The sequence below is a fragment of the Vulpes vulpes genome, chromosome 13, assembly GCF_048418805.1.
Source record: "Vulpes vulpes isolate BD-2025 chromosome 13, VulVul3, whole genome shotgun sequence".
NCBI lineage: Eukaryota > Metazoa > Chordata > Mammalia > Carnivora > Canidae > Vulpes > Vulpes vulpes.
In genome coordinates, this window is record NC_132792.1 from 122,198,740 (window position 1) to 122,204,941 (window position 6,202).

Sequence of the window (6,202 nt, forward strand, 5' to 3'; positions counted from 1 at the left end):
GCATTGAGCTACAGTTTCAGGGAACCCAGATTGAGGACATTTCAGGCCTGGCAACTGGAACCCACGCTGTCCTTGCACTGTCCCCCTGACTGGAAGACTGGGGCTCTTCCCTGGCAGAGGGCCAGGTTAATCAGAACCTTGTTCTGTAACCCATGAGGAACCCCTGGGGGGCGTTAGAAGCACAATAGCAAGGCCAGATCTGTGCTTCTGGAAGAGTCACACTGGGTGTGTGTGAGAGGTGAATTACAGTGGAGAGCTGCCATGGTCTGAATGTCGTGTCCCCCTAAAATTCATACGCTGAAAACCTAGCCCAAAGTGGTGTTGGGAGGTGGGGCTTTTGAGAGAGGAGCAGTCTTGAGAGTGAGGCCATCTTGGGGGCATTAGTGCCCATGGGAAAGAGACCCCAGAGAGCCCCCTCGCCCCTTCTGCCACATGAAGATACAGCAGGAAGAGCCATCTATGAACTACAATAGTCCTCACCAGATCTGCCCACACCTTAACCTCGGACTTCCAGCCTCCAGAACTGTGAGAAGCAAATTCCCCCCGTTTATGTTGTAAGCCACTCTGTCTGTGGTATTGTGTCATAGCAGCCCAAACAGACCAAGGCAAGGGCCCACTGGAGTGACCCAGATGGGAGGCGATGATGACGTCTGGCAGCAGGCGAGGGAGGAAGGTGCGGGCGTGGTGGGCGGGTGTAAGGTGATCAGGATGGAAAACGAGGAACATCTAATCAGGCCTCAGCCCACTGTCGCCTCCCTGCATAGCTCCTAGGGAAACATGCAGGGAACAGAAGCTGAGCAAGGAAGGGAATATACCCCTTCGGTGATTCCCCTCTCTTCATGTTGCCTTCCAACTGTGGGAAGGACCAGCTTTCCAGGTACCATTAGGGCAGCGCCCTGGTCTCCCTCCAACCTGCCGACTCGGCCCCGGGAGACAGCACACACTGTGGTCTGCTGGTCCATGGTTCATGGTTTAGGGGAACTGGCATCTGCCTCTCTCACCATCTGGAGGCTGCCCTGGTCCAGAGTTGACTGTAAGGTAGGGGGGACCTACTCACTTCCAGGACAAGCCATGTTCTCCAATATCAGCTTTATCTATAACAGAGATGGCAATTCGATATCCATATGCCTTATTCCTCCTTTTTAAAAAATATTTTATTTATTTATTCATGAGAGACACACAGAGAGAGGCAGAAACACAGGCAGAGGGAGAAGCAGGCTCCCTCTGGGAATCCCAATGCAGGACTCGATCCCAGGACCCTGGGATCATGACCTGAGTCGAAAGCAGATGCTCAACCACCGAGCCACACAAGTGTCCCTGTCTGCATGCTGGCTCCTTTGAGGCTCAAGAGTAGAAGAAACGAACTCTCCTTTTCAGAGAATGCTTGTCAGCACCAGCTTTCTCCTGGTATGAGCCTTAGAGAGGCGAGCCGGGAACCACATCCAGTGACAGGAAATTGATCACGCAGCCAGAAATGGAAAGTCTGTCTCAGGAGTGTCTTTCTGTCCTCCTTTTGCATGATTAAAAACTTTTAATATATACATAATTGTGTGCCTCCACCGGGGTGTGGTTAAAAGGGCAACGTCCAAGGGCCTAGCTCAAATACTAAATAAATGTCAACTGAGTTCCCCAGGAGCACCGGGAAGGATCAGCACCCTCATGCCAGCATGACTGCAAGGAAGGGTCTTACCTGGGGATTTCACATTGTTTGGGGAGGAAAGAGCCCAGCCACAACTGTCGCTAAGAGCTGTGTGGCTTCAACAAGACACCTTGCAGGGGCCTCTTTCCACATCTGGACATGATGTGCTAGCCAGGCTCCGTGGTCCCCACCCCAGCCTGTGCCTCAGAATTTCCTGGGGACCCTTAAAAACACAGAGTTGGGGCTCCAGGTCTGAAGACTTTGATTCACTGAGTCTGGAGTGAGAACCCAGGGGTCTTACTAATAAACGGCCTTTTGGGGCCGTACGGGGCAGGGGGCTCGTCAGGGTGAGGCTCAGGACTCCACTGTGACCAGCAGTGATGGGATCCGGATTGTTGCAGGGCTCTCAGCCTTGGGTCCTCAAGCATCTGAGAGAGAGAGCAAGAGTGAGACAACAGGAAACACCGGCTTCCTCCTTCTGGCGTCAGAGGAAATAAGTCAGGCCCGCCCCCTGGGGATGCTCCCCTACCTGTAAGCCCCGCCAGGATCAGATGCACAGGTCCGGGTGGCAGGGTCTCTCTAGCTGGGGACTTCCCTTGTCGAGAGCCTTGGAATAAATGTGGTTGTAGAGATTCGGGACACTAGTCGCTCCAGGGGCTTGTAGGGCTGATTTCTCCACCCAGCCCCTGACCACGCTTGGGGGGGGGGGGGGGAACAGGTGCTTCCCGCAGCTCCCTACGGAGGTGCTCTGCCCTTTCTGCAGCCTTCCCGCCACCAGCTCCCGTCTTCCTGGCCCTCCGCACAGCTGCCAGGGCCTGTTCCCTGATTCAGGAGAGAAATCCGATCAGCCAGGCCTCTCTGGCTGGAGCTCCAGCCCCGGCTCACTGGTCCAGGGCCGCGGATCTGCAGGAGGAGTGCAGCCAGATCCACATAGCAGGCACGGTGGCGGGGGTGGGGGCTTGGGGGTGGTGACAAGCCACGCCTGGATCTCTTAGGAGGTCTCAGCAGCCTGTCCTGGGCTGGGTGTCAGAGCAAGGTGGGGGTGGAGGAGCGCAGAGCACCACGCATTCAGAATCTGTGTCAGGCCATTCTTACACAGTGATCCCAGGCTTCCATGGTGTTTGGAGGCAGGCTCCCAGATGTCTGCATCACACTGGGCATAAGGGTGCAGGTGTGTGACCACCGGGAGGTGCATCTAGCTGCTGTGTTCCTGGGAGACCAAACTGGGGACAAGTGAACACAGCTGGTTCCAGAAAACGTTGGGTACCCAGCAGGTTAGCAGAGGCTGACAGTGAGTGTTCCGGGGGGTGCTCCGTCTCCCTGGCACTTCTCCAAAGAGCCATCTGCCCTGGCCTCCTGTGGCAGCTCCATCCCCAGACTGCTGGCTTGGCGGCACCCAGAAACACAACCCAGGTCTGGTTCAGGGTCCTGGGGTGCTCCCAAGTGCTCTCCGACTTGGACACAGGAGTCTCTCCGGGGAGGGTGGCTGGTCATGGGAAGGAGGGTGAAGTGATTCCGGATGCTCAGTTTTCTGTGGTGTGATGGGAGTGTTCCTGTGCACCTCCTCTGATTCCCTTGGCCAGTCTCTGGTCAGTTTGACTTGCCAGGGTCATTTTTTGAGCGTCCTTGGCCAGAGCTACTGCAAGGGGTCATGAGACTGTACTCACCAGGCTCTCCGGGAGGCAGGGCGGAGATCCCGCCTCCTCTCACAGACGGAAACACTGGGAGGTCATTGGACTCCTGCAGAACAATTCCCCCCTACCCCCCCCCACCCGCCCTGTTCCCCCCAAGACTGCTGATTTCCAGCTCACCACTGGAGACAGAGAGCGCATTCCAGGTCGGCTTTAGCAGTCACCAGGGAAACTGCCTAGTGACCGTGTCAGCAGCTGGGGGTGTGCTCTGCAGCGAACACCACACGGCATGCTGAGAAGCTGAACGCCAGATGACCTTGAGCCACTTCACTTGCGATTTCAAGTGTGCTGAAGACGAAGCCCATGCAGAGCAGAGCAGGGGCGTGAAGAACGTGCAGCACCCAGATGAGTTCCTGTGGGCGCCCAGGCCTGCAGCCCACGAGAGGCCCGAGGCCGGCTGTGGCCTCCCTGCCTCCTCTGCTTCTATGGGCATCTACGCAGTGGCCAGGAGGAACCTCCCCCCACCCCAAGCAAACCCGCTGTCGCGGATGAAGGCCTTGTCACACTGGGACCGAGCAGATGGCCCACCACATCCATGACCATCTCCTTACCGCTTCATCTTTGTGCTCAAATTTTCCCCTGTGGTCGATACCAGGGGCACACAGTCTCTTTTCCTAAAGAGAGAAAGAACTCCCAAAGTGAAAAAAATGGGGTCAATGGATATGAGTTTTTCTGACACTTGGCAAATTTCTTTCCAAACTATGTGTGCCGTGTTACGACATCACCGTCAATGTGTGAGGAGTACCCATGCCGCCCTGGCTTCACTGGATATTCCTCTTTTAAAAGTATTTTTCTAATTCAGTAGTTACAAATGTGCGGCCTTATCAATATTTCAAGCTGGATTCTTGGCCTACTAGTGATACTGAATATTTTCCCATGTTTGTTCACTGTTTTCCCATTTCTAACAGATTTTATTTATTTATTTGAGAGAGAAGGAGAGAGATAGCAAGAGAGAGCATGAATGGGGAGCAGAGGGAGAAGCAGACTTTGTGCTGAGCAGGGAGCCAATGTGAGGCTCACTCCCAGGACCCTGAGATCATGACCTAAGCCGAAGGCAGATGCTTTACTGACTGAGCCACCCAAGTGCTCTGACTTCCCATTTCTAAATTGTGTTTTCTCACCCTTTGCCCACACATCTACTGGAAGGTCAGTGTGTTTTCTTGTCAATATGTCTGATGTTAATGCTTTGTGATGCTCACTATGTATGTATTAGGGGTTATAAAGCACAATTGGGTGTCCTACTCAGCTTTAACATGTCAGAGGGTGCCTGGGTGGCTTAATCAGTTAAGTATCTGACTCTTGATTTCTGTTCAGGTCATGATATCAGGGTTTGTGTGATCAAACCCCACTTTGGCCTCCACCCTGAGCATGGAGCCTGCTCCATGCATGGGATTCTCTTTCTCTCCCTCTGCCCCTCCACACCTGCCCTAAGCACTCTAGCTAAAAAAAAAAAAAAAGGTTTTAACATGTCAGGATGGGATCCTAGTTTTTCTTCTACAAACCTGCTGTACTTTCTCTGGTCACATTAGGTGATACTACAATCCACCCTAGCCCAGAACCTGAGTCCTTCTGGATTCCTCTTGTTCCCTGATGCCACAAAACTCATCCACCGGCCAGGCTCCCTCCTCTGACCCTCCCCAACCACCCAATCAGGGCCAGGCCCCCTATCCCAATCACTATTCATCACAGAGCCCTATATTTTCTTCCTCAAAGCACTTACTACAATCAGAAATTCTTTCATTAGTTTGTAAATCTGCTCTGTACCTTTTCTAGATTCTGGAGTATAGAGCATAACCTCCATGAGGTCAGGTGCCATGCTGCCAATCCATCATTACACATCCAGTGCCTCAAGCCGTGTCTGTCCCTCAGTGTGAGTTCAATGAATGAGTGAACAAACTTGGCCCCTGGAAGCCTATTTTAAAGATTTTATTTATTGGTATATGTATTTTAGGGAGGGAGAGAGCATGGGAGTGGGAGGGAGGGGCAGAGGGAGAGGGAGAGAAAGAATCCCAAGCAGACTCTGTGCTGAGCTCACAGTCTGGCCTGGAGCTTGATCTCACCACCCTGAGATCATAATGTGAGACAAAATCAAGAGTCGGATGCTTGACCAACTGAGCCACCCAGCAGCCCCATGTAAGCCTATTTAAATTCATGTGGTTAAAAAAAAAAAGTTCATGTGGTGGAGAGCTCAGACAGAGGATTCCAGAATTGGCTTTGGGGGCACATTCCAGATATAAAGCTCCACGCCTTTCTGTATGATCTTGAGTGAGTTACTGGACATCTCTCTGCCTCAGTTTATTCACCTTTAAAAATGAGAACAATGGTACCGTTTCCATAAGATTGGAAAATATACAAGATAATGTGGACAAAGTGCTTTAAAATTGAGACTTAGATGGTAAACTCTCAACAGATGTCAATCCTGGTCAACATTGCTTTATGATGTTCCCGTGTGGTTTCCAGGGTTAGTAGCTATTCCCTTCTTTTCATTAAAGCCTTAATTAATATTCATTTATATTTTATTTCAGTATCTATGATATATTTTTATTTATTTAAAGGTTGTTATTCTTCTATTTGACACAGAGAAGGAGAGAGAGAGCACAGGCAGGGAGAGCAGAAGAGGGAGAAGCAGACTCCTTGCTGAGCAGGGAGCCCAATGAGGGGCTCAATCCCAGGACCCCAAGATCATAATCCGAGCTGAAGGCAGACACTTAACCGACTGAGCCACCAGGTGCTCCTGTGATATACTTTAAAAATTACTTTAAAAAATGTTTACTCTTTAATTCATATGGAACTTACTTCAGTGAATTAAATAAAGTGAACTTTCAAATGCTATCGGTGGCATATGTTGACTCATCTGTCCCATCTGCTATGC

The 6,202-nt window shown here is 51.6% G+C and overlaps 1 long non-coding RNA gene across 1 annotated transcript; it reads right to left on the minus strand.

Moving 5' to 3' along the window:
- Window positions 1–1,136: 1,136 nt before the first annotated feature.
- Window positions 1,137–3,277, minus strand: LOC140595078 (uncharacterized). Its single transcript, XR_011996466.1, has 2 exons — window positions 2,169–3,277; window positions 1,137–2,067 (listed from the first exon to the last, which is right to left on the minus strand). It is a non-coding gene; the product is annotated as an uncharacterized lncRNA (long non-coding RNA).
- Window positions 3,278–6,202: the final 2,925 nt, after the last annotated feature.